Below are 15,000 nucleotides of genomic sequence, written 5' to 3' on the forward strand. Positions count from 1 at the left end.
TTACCAGAATACAAGCTGATACACACACACACATTCTATCTGGAGTTTGACTGCAAAATCCTAAAGTAGGATTTTATTCATAATTCAGCATAATTCAGTCATGTCACCAAAACATTCTCACCAGTATACTAAATAATAAAAACATTAAAAGAAAAAAGATAATAGCTGAAATCTTGTTTTCTTACTGTTTTTTCAATATAAAATTGTCTTATTTAAAATTTTCCTGTAAAAGACATTAAAAAATCCATTATTGAGACAAGAAAGAAAACATCTAAGGAATTATGCAAGAGGCTGAATCAGTGGGAATTTATTTAACATCACATGAAAAAACCCAAGAAAACGTGGAAGCACCAGGTGTAAAAGACAAACAGATGCCTGCTTCTCTAGTGCACTGGAAGCCTGCTTCTCTGGTTCACTGGCAGCCTGCTTCTCTGTTGTACTGGCGTGCTGGCAGTTTGGTTCTCTACTGTATTGGTAACCAGGTTCTCTGGTGTATTGGCAGCCTGGTTCTCTGGTGTACTGGCAGCCTGGTTCTCTGTTGTACTGGCGTGCTGGCAGTTTGGTTCTCTACTGTATTGGTAACCAGGTTCTCTGGTGCACTGGCAGCCTGGTTCTCTGTTGTACAGGTATGCTGGCAGTTTGGTTCTCTACTGTATTGGTAACCAGGTTCTCTGGTGTATTGGCAGCCTGGTTCTCTGGTGTACTGGCAGCCTGGTTCTCTGTTGTACTGGTGTGCTGGCAGTTTGGTTCTCTACTGTACTGGTAACCAGGTTCTCTGGTGTGCTGGCAGCACTGTTGTACAGGTATGCTGGAAGCCTGGTTCTCTGGTTCTCTGGTGCACTAGTGCACTGGTTCTTGTCCTGCCTTATGTGGATCTCCTTCCTTCGCAGCTCACCCTTCAGAATGAGATGTGGAACCTGAAATTATCAGGTGATGGCAGGCAGGAAGAGGGATGGTATAACACCTCTCCTGGGCCACCAGGACACAACCTTGCTGACCATGGTGCCACCATGGCGACGATTGTGCAGAGCATGTCACCACAACGACGAACGCGAGGAGCACGCCTCCATGGCAACGACCCCGTGGAGCACACCACCATGGCGACGCCGTCCTGCCACCCTGTCCACAATGCCAATTTCACAGCTCTGCTTTTCATGCCATCGATTGGCTTTGGTTCCAGGAGGAGCAGGGAGAGATTCCAGAGATTAAAGCACGGAGTGGCAGATACAGAGGAGGGAGGTGGATGGAAGAGCCCCCACGGCTGCGTAAGAGCCCTGACCAAAGGCAGTCGTGCACACACACTCCTGATCAATGTGTCTGGAGCTCGCCAGACGGGCACAGCACTCACGGACAGCAAAATGTCCAGAACAGCCTACTGTACAAAAGGCTGGAAGGGAGAGAGAGAGAGAGAGAGAGAGAGAGAGAGGGAAGAAGAGAGAGAGAGAGAGAGAGGGAGGAGAGAGAGAGAGGGAGGGAGAGGGAGGGAGGGAGGGAGGGAGAGAGAGAGGGAGGAGAGAGAGAGAGAGAGGGAGGGAGAGAGAGAGAGAGAGGGAAGAAGAGAGAGAGGGAGAGAGAGGGAGGAGAGAGAGGGAGAGAGAGAGAGAGAGGGAGAGAGGAAGGGAGAGAGAGGGAGGGAGGGAGGGAGAGAGAGGGAGAGAGAGGGAGGAGAGAGAGAGAGGGAGGGAGAGAGAGAGGGAGGGAGGGAGAGAGGAAGGGAGAGGGAGGGAGGGAGGGAGGGAGGGAGAGAGAGAGAGAGAGAGAGAGAGAGAGGGAGGGAGTTAAAAATCACAGCGAAAGACAGAGAATAAGAGAGAGAATGAAAGTCATAATGAGAATGAGAATGAGAGAGAGATGAGAGAAGAAGAGAAACACAGTAAAGGAGCAGCAGCAGGACATTCTGCTAGGAGACCCAGAAGAATGCAAAAAGGACATTTCATCTGTTACTAGAACTAAAATGAACAGTTTGGGTGATGTTCTCACTCAGCAGAGCTAAGCTGTTTGGACAGGTTCAGTGAGACCCTTAAAAGAGTGACAGTTTGACTCCTGAACCTCAGACACAGTGGGGCTACACATGTTCTGTGTCCTGGATGGCACCAACGTCTCTTGCCAGGACAGGAGACACCAAGCTCTGTTCCACCATCTGTGTTCTCATCACCCGGGAATCAGCTCAGCGGCATCGGACGACTTTGGGACACGCCAGCACTGATGTTCTATAGAAGAATATAGAACATAATCTACAGACTATAGAATATTCTACAGATGTTATTGCTTGTGTGATAAATGCATGTTGTCCTAATTTGCATATCATGTTAGTGATTCATAATGGTACACCATTCCACAAAAACACCACCTGAAACTGTCTGACAGTAGATGCTCCTGTAAGATGTCAGTGTGGGCTGGACGAAGTTTGGTTATCAACACAGTCCTGCACACGCATCCATTTAGCTGATTATTTATCTACTTGCTAATTTATTTAAAGAGAACATCCACCCTGGCTCTGTGCCAGTCCTCGCCCTTTCTGTGCACGGTAGGAGGCGTGTGTGTGCGTGCGCAGAGGCGGGGCACTGTGACTGACGAGCGTAACAAGAGGGAACATTAACATATCCAGATCTTATGCTGAGCATGGACCGCCATCGTAAATCAGGAGCTGGTTCTGCGCATAGATGATTGGAGATGGAGTTATTTCGCCACCACCACGATCTGACGACAATGAGCTGAATGACCGTGTCACGGGGCTGCAGCCTTATCAGCTGACGGTTCAAAGGTTACGGACCGCTTCCGCTCAGTCGAGGGAGGGATCGTTTCATCACGGAGTGTGGCGTGTGCGTCTGTAGATTCAGCTGGACAGTTTTTGTTTGACCAGTCAAATGTTTTTTAAGATGGTACATTTTTTTGTTGGACAGGTGACTTGTATACACAAGCAAGCGCATGTATGATGATATTTAGAATTAAAACATTTCAATTTTAGGTTTATTTTCACTCTAAAAGGCCCAATTTATGTCTGTTGGGAGTGAGCATAATGGCTAACTTTACAACAGCAACATCAGACGTAAGGGAGAGGAAAGTGACATTCTACAACTGCCAGAGGAAATGTGTTAGAGAAGAACAAACGATAAATACAATAAATATAAATACAGTTATAGACTGAAACACAATTTAGCTGCTCTGCCCTGTTGTACAAGAGGAAGTGAAGTCATTAGTCAATGCATCCCTGCAGTTCCTGTATTGGTCAGTTACAAATGTGTTATGTACCGCTGGTGTCACTGGGGTAAGTCGGACCTTCTGTCTCTTGGCATGGGTCATTAATATGTATGGCCTCATTTACATGTCCATTTTGATTGGCTTTTCACATAGGGCACAGGTGAATGGAAAGTTGTGCTCATTATCTCCACGTAATTTTCTAAACAGGAATTAAATTCTGTGTCACACTTTGTGCACAGCGTAGTGCGGTTGCCATGAAGTTTTATGAATCTGGTCCAATCCCTGCTACCACAAGTCTGCCCAGGAGAGAGATAGAGCTAGCATCAACAATTAAGCATGAAATGCGTTCAGTTTGGATTCACGTTTTTGGCAACGCAAAGCAGATAGTCAGCCCAGAACTTGGAGTACGTACAACAGCTCAGGAACACCACCTCTTTCCCGCTCATCCCACGCTCCACCTTCCTCCTGCAAACGTGTCTGACTGAACGGAGTTCAGTTAAGATGGGGCTTTTCCCCATTATGTCTTGGGAAGTGCAGAGTGAGGGGGACTGGTCCCAGATCAGAGGTTTAAACATTGGAGCCCTGTGTTTGGTGTACGAGCATAAATATTCTTTCCAGAGCACTTTAGGCTTTTTTGTTTTTGTTTGGTCAACAGTGATCAGCAGCAAACGAGCTGATCTCATCCTCAGGTTCTCACACGTTTGGTTCAAAACGGCTGTACGTGACTGTCGTTGGGAGCAGTGGGAAAAACCAGAGTAGCAAAGTGGTTTTAAACTCACACTGCCCAGCTCCAAACTGGTGTTAACTTCTGGAATCAGTCAGAAGTGAAGGAAAGTATTTGCACATTCCTGAACACACAGGAATACACAGGGATGCTAATCAACAGATCAATATAGTCCAACTGGCCAGGCTGGAGAACTCTGACCTCAGATTAGATGTCTTGAACTTGCCTAGGCTTGTCTTAAACCAGTACAAATTGAACTGAATGAACTATGGATACCCAAACTGTTTCACATGTGATGCTTAATGGCCAGCTACCTGTTGTCTCCATGTGGGTGAAACTGCACACACGGTTTTCCAGTGTGATTACAACCCTACAGGTGTTTGTTATGGCGGAGACAGAGAGTCACCTGTTCTCTGAGTTTACCAATCGCACCTCAGGCCAAGAAGAAGCCCAGAAAAATATCACCAGAGTTCAATCTCTTGCCATATTGTTCATTTGGGTCTAATTTACACCAGCCCATGCCAACATAAAGTGGGCTCGCGTACACATGGCTGTAGCTGACTGGGTGCTGGCGACCCTGTAGAAGATCCAGTCTGGCTTTAAAATGCCACGTCCCTTTAACAAGACACAGGAACAATTAGAAACAATGTTCAGGCTGCCAAAGGTCGCTAACCTAAGGGGCGTGACCTTTACCCCAGCCGAAGGTGGGGGCTAATGACTGGGACTGTAGCAGATTGCTCTGGGCATGTGAGAGTTTATATCTGTGTGTGTGTGTGTGTCTGGATAACATCTAATGGAGCTTAATGATCCTCCTCGTCCTCTTCCTCAGAGGAGCTGGAGCAGATGAAGAGCACTTTAAACTCAGCCCTCTCCATTAGGCTGAACCAGCCTGCCACCCTTACCCCTGCCACCCGCTAGACTTCACAGCCAATCACCCATGACCCCTCCCACCCGCTAGAATTCACAGCCAATCGCCCGTGAGCTGGCTGTAGACTAAATACCCACGGTGGACTAAAAACGCGTGTTGTGACAATCATCACGGAGAGTGACGTGAGAAGAGTGTTTAAAAGGGTGAATACCAGGAAGGCGATGGGACCAGACGGTATCTGCGGGAGGGTCCTCAAAGCCTGCGCAGATCAGCTAGCCCCGGTATTCACTGACATCTTCAATCTCTCCCTGACGCTCGGTATTGTCCTGTCTAGCTTCAAGCGATCCACCATCGTCCCCGTCCCGAAGAAACCTCGACCCTCCGACCTCAATGACTACCGCCCTGTTGCCCTCACATCGGTCATGATGAAGTGCTTTGAAAAGCTAGTCAGACACTTCATCACATCTTCACTGCCAGCCTCCATGGACCCACTGCAGTTTGCATATCGCCACAACCGCTCCACTGACGATGCGATTGCACATCTGCTCCACACCACACTGACTCACCTGGACGAAGGGAGGGGAAATTATGTTAAAATGCTGTTTGTCGACTACAGTTCAGCATTTAACACTATCATTGCCTCTCTACTCACTACTAAGTTGGAGTACCTAGGACTGCATACATCCCTGTGCGACTGGATCTCCAACTTCCTAACAGACAGACCACAATCAGTACGGGTGGGCAACTGTCTCATCCACCCTCACCCTCAGCACTGGAGCTCCTCAGGGTTGTGTCCTAAGCCCCCTGCTCTACTCACTGTACACCTACGACTGCAAAACCACTTCCAGCTCTAACATCATTGTCAAGTTTGCTGACGACACCGTTGTCATGGGCCTGATCTCAGACAACGACGAGAGGGCCTACCTGGAGGAGACTAAACACCTGGAAAACTGGTGCCAGGGACATAATCTCCTCCTAAACATCAGCAAGACAAAGGAACTGATCGTGGATTGCAGCAAGAAGCAGGAGCGGCACTACCAACCTGTGAGGATCAGTGGAACCACGGTGGAGAGAGTAGACAGTTTCAGGTACCTTGGAGTTCACATCTCGCAGAACCTGTCCTGGTCCCGCCACACCAACTCCCCGGCAAAGAAGGCTCGTCAGCGTCTTTACCACCTCAGATGCTTAAGAGACTTCAGACTGCCCTCCAAGGTACTGCGGAGCTTCTACACCTGCACTATCGAGAGCATCCTCACGGGGAACATCACAGTGTGGTTTGGGAATAGCACCAAGCAGGACAGACATGCATTCCAGAGGGTGGTGTGTTCAGCAGAGCGCATCACTCACACGGAACTTCCTGACCTGCAGAGCATCTATTACAAGCGGTGCCAGACCAAGGCCAGGAGGATTGTGAAGGACCCCACCCATCCCAACAATAGACTCTTCTCTCTGCTGAGGTCAGGGAAGTGCTTTCGCTCCCTGAAGACCAACACAGAGAGACTGAAGAGGAGCTTCTTCCCACAGGCCATTCGGGCCCTGAATCAGGGAAACTGATAAACTGTGGGGACTACCACCACCACGTCAATAACATCATGACTGTAAAGCTGTAAATTTGTAAACTAGAATTGTACATTGTGTACATACACATAAATCCATATATACATTGTACATTGTGTATATATACATATTGTACATATACTGTTATATATTTTTTTGTATTTTTGTGTATATATATATATATATATATATATATATATATTTATTTATTTATTTATTTATTTATTTATTTATTTTTTTAATTTTTTTATTTTTAATTTTTTTCCTTTTGCACCCCTGTTTCTTTTCACAGTTTGGACAGACACTCACAAAACCATTTCACTGCGAGTTATATCATGTATGACTGTGTACGAGACAAATAAACCAAACTTGGACTTTTATCCCGTCACCCAGTCCAGGGAGGGAACATCAGCTCATGTCCCTCATCTTGGGGAGGGGCAAGTGTGGGTTGTCCCGGTGACGAGGAAACCACATTACACAGCTCTTTCAAAAGCATGGTAAGCTCTTACCTCTTAAACTCTGCCGTAAGATGAAGACATGATGATGGCACAATAAACCATGAGCTAAAGAGGTGAAATGGAGCTCTGTCACATGGACAGAAATAAAGGAATTCCTTCACACACTTTAACTGGTAGGACGGAGGCAATAGACTCCCAGGGGAGCATGCACAGAGATACCCAGGTGCACACTCACCCCAGCCTGTGCACAGTCAAATGCAAAGTCAAACGCACAGCCAAACACACAACCAAATGCACACAGTCAAACGCACAGCCAAACGTACACAGTCAAATGCACAGTCAAATGCACAGCCAAACGCACACAGTCAAACGCACAGCCAAACGCACACAGTCAAACGTACAGTCAAATGCACAACCAAACGCACAGCCAAACACACAGTAAACTCTTGATCTGCTAGTACACTGGGCTCAGGCTGGGGTCTCAGGTGCGGCTCACGCTGGAAAACATGAGTACACAACAGCAGGGCACATGCTTGCTTTCGGTCCAGCGCACTATGATGTAGGCACACATTTACACTGGGAGGCCTGCAATGCATGCAAGTGTGTGTGTGTGTGTGTGTGTGTGTTTGTGTGTGCATGCGCACATGTGAATATCTGGAAATGTAAGACACTGCAGGCATATGAGGACCTTTGATGATAATGACATTTCAGTACCAAAGGTGAGTCTTTCAAGGATTTTCAGATGCCGAGAGAAAACCACATCACTCTCTGAAACACTTACAAGACTGAAATAGTTTAAAATAGTTACAAGCTTCTCACTGACATTTACAGTGAAATATCTGATGAAGGTAATGTCACAGCATGTTAACACTCCACACAACAATTCAGCAATGACATACCCCTGCAAGGACGGCTCAATACCCATCATAACACACACTGGTCATGGTAAATAAAGAGTAAAAAACAAAAGAAACATTTGCATCGACCCGGGCATTGGTTTATACGAAACTGTAAATGACAGCTCACATCCGCTCACGAAGAGCTAGCCCGCCACCGCTCACGGCTGGACCTCCAGGCTAACTGTGCACGTCCTGCTCCCACAAGTGCGGAAATCTCCGTGCCTCATCACATCCATTCAGCGCACGCCCACCGTGCTCCGTTCAGATCACTCGCAAGCCGAGATTCTCCGAAAGGCCTGTTCAATAATGCGGAAAGTTCTGGATCCAGACTTCACAGCCAATCACCCATGACCCCTCCCACCCGCTAGAATTCACAGCCGATCGCCCGTGAGCTGGCTGTAGACTAAATACCCACGGTGGACTAAAAACGCGTGTTGTGACAATCATCACGGAGAGTGACGTGAGAAGAGTGTTTAAAAGGGTGAATACCAGGAAGGCGATGGGACCAGACGGTATCTGCGGGAGGGTCCTCAAAGCCTGCGCAGATCAGCTAGCCCCGGTATTCACCGACATCTTCAATCTCTCCCTGACGCTCGGTATTGTCCCGTCTAGCTTCAAGCGATCCACCATCGTCCCCGTCCCGAAGAAACCTCGACCCTCCGACCTCAATGACTACCGCCCTGTTGCCCTCACATCGGTCATGATGAAGTGCTTTGAAAAGCTAGTCAGAGACTTCATCACATCTTCACTGCCAGCCTCCATGGACCCACTGCAGTTTGCATATCGCCACAACCGCTCCACTGACGACGCAATTGCACATCTGCTCCACACCACACTGACCCACCTGGACAAAGGGAGGGGAAATTATGTTAAAATTCTGTTTGTCGACTACAGTTCAGCATTTAACACTATCATTGCCTCTCTACTCACTACTAAGTTGGGGGATCTAGGACCGCATACATCCCTGTGCGACTGGATCTCCAACTTCCTAACAGACAGACCACAATCAGTACGGGTGGGCAACTGTGCCTCATCCACCCTCACACTCAGCACTGGAGCTCCTCAGGGTGGTGTCCTAAGCCCTCTGCTCTACTCACTGCACACCTACGACTGCACAGCCACTTCCAGCTCCACCATCATTGTCAAGTTTGCTGACGACACTGTCGTCATGGGCCTGATCTCAGACAACGATGAGAGGGCCTACCTGGAGGAGACTAAACACCTGGAAAACTGGTGCCAGGGACATAATCTCCTCCTAAACATCAGCAAGACAAAGGAACTGATCGTGGATTGCAGCAAGAAGCAGGAGCGGCACTACCAACCTGTGAGGATCAGTGGAACCACGGTGGAGAGAGTAGATAGTTTCAGGTACCTTGGAGTTCACATCTCGCAGGACCTGTCCTGGTCCCGCCACACCAACTCCCCGGCAAAGAAGGCTCGTCAGCGTCTTTACCACCTCAGATGCTTAAGAGACTTCAGACTGCCCTCCAAGGTACTGCGGAGCTTCTACACCTGCACTATCGAGAGCATCCTCACGGGGAACATCACAGTGTGGTTTGGGAATAGCACCAAGCAGGACAGACATGCATTCCAGAGGGTGGTGTGTTCAGCAGAGCGCATCACTCACACGGAACTTCCTGACCTGCAGAGCATCTATTACAAGCGGTGCCAGACCAAGGCCAGGAGGATTGTGAAGGACCCCACCCATCCCAACAATAGACTCTTCTCTCTGCTGAGGTCAGGGAAGTGCTTTCGCTCCCTGAAGACCAACACAGAGAGACTGAAGAGGAGCTTCTTCCCACAGGCCATTCGGGCCCTGAATCAGGGAAACTGATAAACTGTGGGGACTACCACCACCACGTCAATAACATCATGACTGTAAAGCTGTAAATTTGTAAACTAGAATTGTACATTGTGTACATACACATAAATCCATATATACATTGTACATTGTGTATATATACATATTGTACATATACTGTTATATATTTTTTTGTATTTTTGTGTATATATATATATATATATATATATATATATATATATATATATATATATATATATATATATATATATATATATTTATTTTTTAATTTTTTAATTTTTAATTTTTTTCCTTTTGCACCCCTGTTTCTTTTCACAGTTTGGACAGACACTCACAAAACCATTTCACTGCGAGTTATATCATGTATGACTGTGTACGAGACAAATAAACCAAACTTGGACTTTTATCCCGTCACCCAGTCCAGGGAGGGAACATCAGCTCATGTCCCTCATCTTGGGGAGGGGCAAGTGTGGGTTGTCCCGGTGACGAGGAAACCACATTACACAGCTCTTTCAAAAGCATGGTAAGCTCTTACCTCTTAAACTCTGCCGTAAGATGAAGACATGATGATGGCACAATAAACCATGAGCTAAAGAGGTGAAATGGAGCTCTGTCACATGGACAGAAATAAAGGAATTCCTTCACACACTTTAACTGGTAGGACGGAGGCAATAGACTCCCAGGGGAGCATGCACAGAGATACCCAGGTGCACACTCACCCCAGCCTGTGCACAGTCAAATGCAAAGTCAAACGCACAGCCAAACACACAACCAAATGCACACAGTCAAACGCACAGCCAAACGTACACAGTCAAATGCACAGTCAAATGCACAGCCAAACGCACACAGTCAAACGCACAGCCAAACGCACACAGTCAAACGTACAGTCAAATGCACAACCAAACGCACAGCCAAACACACAGTAAACTCTTGATCTGCTAGTACACTGGGCTCAGGCTGGGGTCTCAGGTGCGGCTCACGCTGGAAAACATGAGTACACAACAGCAGGGCACATGCTTGCTTTCGGTCCAGCGCACTATGATGTAGGCACACATTTACACTGGGAGGCCTGCAATGCATGCAAGTGTGTGTGTGTGTGTGTGTGTTTGTGTGTGCATGCGCACATGTGAATATCTGGAAATGTAAGACACTGCAGGCATATGAGGACCTTTGATGATAATGACATTTCAGTACCAAAGGTGAGTCTTTCAAGGATTTTCAGATGCCGAGAGAAAACCACATCACTCTCTGAAACACTTACAAGACTGAAATAGTTTAAAATAGTTACAAGCTTCTCACTGACATTTACAGTGAAATATCTGATGAAGGTAATGTCACAGCATGTTAACACTCCACACAACAATTCAGCAATGACATACCCCTGCAAGGACGGCTCAATACCCATCATAACACACACTGGTCACGGTAAATAAAGAGTAAAAAACAAAAGAAACATTTGCATCGACCCGGGCATTGGTTTATACGAAACTGTAAATGACAGCTCACATCCGCTCACGAAGAGCTAGCCCGCCACCGCTCACGGCTGGACCTCCAGGCTAACTGTGCACGTCCTGCTCCCACAAGTGCGGAAATCTCCGTGCCTCATCACATCCATTCAGCGCACGCCCACCGTGCTCCGTTCAGATCACTCGCAAGCCGAGATTCTCCGAAAGGCCTGTTCAATAATGCGGAAAGTTCTGGATCCAGACTTCACAGCCAATCACCCATGACCCCTCCCACCCGCTAGAATTCACAGCCGATCGCCCGTGAGCTGGCTGTAGACTAAATACCCACGGTGGACTAAAAACGCGTGTTGTGACAATCATCACGGAGAGTGACGTGAGAAGAGTGTTTAAAAGGGTGAATACCAGGAAGGCGATGGGACCAGACGGTATCTGCGGGAGGGTCCTCAAAGCCTGCGCAGATCAGCTAGCCCCGGTATTCACCGACATCTTCAATCTCTCCCTGACGCTCGGTATTGTCCCGTCTAGCTTCAAGCGATCCACCATCGTCCCCGTCCCGAAGAAACCTCGACCCTCCGACCTCAATGACTACCGCCCTGTTGCCCTCACATCGGTCATGATGAAGTGCTTTGAAAAGCTAGTCAGAGACTTCATCACATCTTCACTGCCAGCCTCCATGGACCCACTGCAGTTTGCATATCGCCACAACCGCTCCACTGACGACGCAATTGCACATCTGCTCCACACCACACTGACCCACCTGGACAAAGGGAGGGGAAATTATGTTAAAATTCTGTTTGTCGACTACAGTTCAGCATTTAACACTATCATTGCCTCTCTACTCACTACTAAGTTGGGGGATCTAGGACCGCATACATCCCTGTGCGACTGGATCTCCAACTTCCTAACAGACAGACCACAATCAGTACGGGTGGGCAACTGTGCCTCATCCACCCTCACACTCAGCACTGGAGCTCCTCAGGGTGGTGTCCTAAGCCCTCTGCTCTACTCACTGCACACCTACGACTGCACAGCCACTTCCAGCTCCACCATCATTGTCAAGTTTGCTGACGACACTGTCGTCATGGGCCTGATCTCAGACAACGATGAGAGGGCCTACCTGGAGGAGACTAAACACCTGGAAAACTGGTGCCAGGGACATAATCTCCTCCTAAACATCAGCAAGACAAAGGAACTGATCGTGGATTGCAGCAAGAAGCAGGAGCGGCACTACCAACCTGTGAGGATCAGTGGAACCACGGTGGAGAGAGTAGATAGTTTCAGGTACCTTGGAGTTCACATCTCGCAGGACCTGTCCTGGTCCCGCCACACCAACTCCCCGGCAAAGAAGGCTCGTCAGCGTCTTTACCACCTCAGATGCTTAAGAGACTTCAGACTGCCCTCCAAGGTACTGCGGAGCTTCTACACCTGCACTATCGAGAGCATCCTCACGGGGAACATCACAGTGTGGTTTGGGAATAGCACCAAGCAGGACAGACATGCATTCCAGAGGGTGGTGTGTTCAGCAGAGCGCATCACTCACACGGAACTTCCTGACCTGCAGAGCATCTATTACAAGCGGTGCCAGACCAAGGCCAGGAGGATTGTGAAGGACCCCACCCATCCCAACAATAGACTCTTCTCTCTGCTGAGGTCAGGGAAGTGCTTTCGCTCCCTGAAGACCAACACAGAGAGACTGAAGAGGAGCTTCTTCCCACAGGCCATTCGGGCCCTGAATCAGGGAAACTGATAAACTGTGGGGACTACCACCACCACGTCAATAACATCATGACTGTAAAGCTGTAAATTTGTAAACTAGAATTGTACATTGTGTACATACACATAAATCCATATATACATTGTACATTGTGTATATATACATATTGTACATATACTGTTATATATTTTTTTGTATTTTTGTGTATATATATATATATATATATATATATATATATATATATATATATATATATATATATATATATATATATATATATATATATATATTTATTTTTTAATTTTTTAATTTTTAATTTTTTTCCTTTTGCACCCCTGTTTCTTTTCACAGTTTGGACAGACACTCACAAAACCATTTCACTGCGAGTTATATCATGTATGACTGTGTACGAGACAAATAAACCAAACTTGGACTTTTATCCCGTCACCCAGTCCAGGGAGGGAACATCAGCTCATGTCCCTCATCTTGGGGAGGGGCAAGTGTGGGTTGTCCCGGTGACGAGGAAACCACATTACACAGCTCTTTCAAAAGCATTGTAAGCTCTTACCTCTTAAACTCTGCCGTAAGATGAAGACATGATGATGGCACAATAAACCATGAGCTAAAGAGGTGAAATGGAGCTCTGTCACATGGACAGAAATAAAGGAATTCCTTCACACACTTTAACTGGTAGGACGGAGGCAATAGACTCCCAGGGGAGCATGCACAGAGATACCCAGGTGCACACTCACCCCAGCCTGTGCACAGTCAAATGCAAAGTCAAACGCACAGCCAAACACACAACCAAATGCACACAGTCAAACGCACAGCCAAACGTACACAGTCAAATGCACAGCCAAACACACAACCAAATGCACACAGTCAAACGCACAGCCAAACGTACACAGTCAAATGCACAGCCAAACACACAACCAAATGCACACAGTCAAACGCACAGCCAAACGTACACAGTCAAATGCACAGTCAAATGCACAGCCAAACGCACACAGTCAAACGCACAGCCAAACGCACACAGTCAAACGTACAGTCAAATGCACAACCAAACGCACAGCCAAACACACAGTAAACTCTTGATCTGCTAGTACACTGGGCTCAGGCTGGGGTCTCAGGTGCGGCTCACGCTGGAAAACATGAGTACACAACAGCAGGGCACATGCTTGCTTTCGGTCCAGCGCACTATGATGTAGGCACACATTTACACTGGGAGGCCTGCAATGCATGCAAGTGTGTGTGTGTGTGTGTGTGTTTGTGTGTGCATGCGCACATGTGAATATCTGGAAATGTAAGACACTGCAGGCATATGAGGACCTTTGATGATAATGACATTTCAGTACCAAAGGTGAGTCTTTCAAGGATTTTCAGATGCCGAGAGAAAACCACATCACTCTCTGAAACACTTACAAGACTGAAATAGTTTAAAATAGTTACAAGCTTCTCACTGACATTTACAGTGAAATATCTGATGAAGGTAATGTCACAGCATGTTAACACTCCACACAACAATTCAGCAATGACATACCCCTGCAAGGACGGCTCAATACCCATCATAACACACACTGGTCACGGTAAATAAAGAGTAAAAAACAAAAGAAACATTTGCATCGACCCGGGCATTGGTTTATACGAAACTGTAAATGACAGCTCACATCCGCTCACGAAGAGCTAGCCCGCCACCGCTCACGGCTGGACCTCCAGGCTAACTGTGCACGTCCTGCTCCCACAAGTGCGGAAATCTCCGTGCCTCATCACATCCATTCAGCGCACGCCCACCGTGCTCCGTTCAGATCACTCGCAAGCCGAGATTCTCCGAAAGGCCTGTTCAATAATGCGGAAAGTTCTGGATCCAAATGTAATGCACTGTATAAAGCAGCACGTCATCTCAGAGGATAAAGACCCACCCGAACACACACACACACACACCCTGTATCAGATCTACCAAAAAGTAAAACCAGATCAGTCCAGCAGGCTGAACACTCAGGTAGTCATAAAGCATAAAACATCCACGTTCTCCTATCCTACAAGAGTTACTTCAGCATTCCCATCAGCTGATTAGAACAATGGCAATTATATCGCTCATGAGATCAATAACTTCAGCTCATTTTCATAGTTTACGCTGTAAAGCTCTTTGTCTTTGCTGTAGCATCAGTTCCAGCCGAGTCTGTTTACATGTTTACCTCAGCAGCAGATAATAATGATGAATAATCGTCTCTGAGAGAGCCCAGAGAGACGAGAGACGTCTCTGAGAGAGTCCTGAGAGACGTCTCTGAGAG

At 47.2% G+C, this 15,000-nt stretch overlaps 1 protein-coding gene across 4 annotated transcripts in view; it reads right to left on the minus strand.

Moving 5' to 3' along the window:
• Window positions 1-15,000, minus strand: part of chrm3a (cholinergic receptor, muscarinic 3a) — a 102,348-nt gene that overhangs the window by 23,861 nt on the left and 63,487 nt on the right. The window contains exon 1 of one of the 4 annotated variants that reach the window (XM_081722016.1): window positions 5,005-5,891. The exons of the other annotated variants lie outside the window; for them this stretch is intronic. The gene's annotated coding sequence lies outside the window, so the exon portion shown is untranslated. Of the gene's footprint in view, window positions 1-5,004; window positions 5,892-15,000 lie in introns of those variants that run through there. 4 annotated transcript variants of the gene reach the window in all.

Source organism: Electrophorus electricus, chromosome 10 (assembly GCF_041902795.1).
Source record: "Electrophorus electricus isolate QZ-2024a chromosome 10, ASM4190279v1, whole genome shotgun sequence".
In the NCBI taxonomy this organism is placed as follows: Eukaryota; Metazoa; Chordata; class Actinopteri; order Gymnotiformes; family Gymnotidae; genus Electrophorus; species Electrophorus electricus.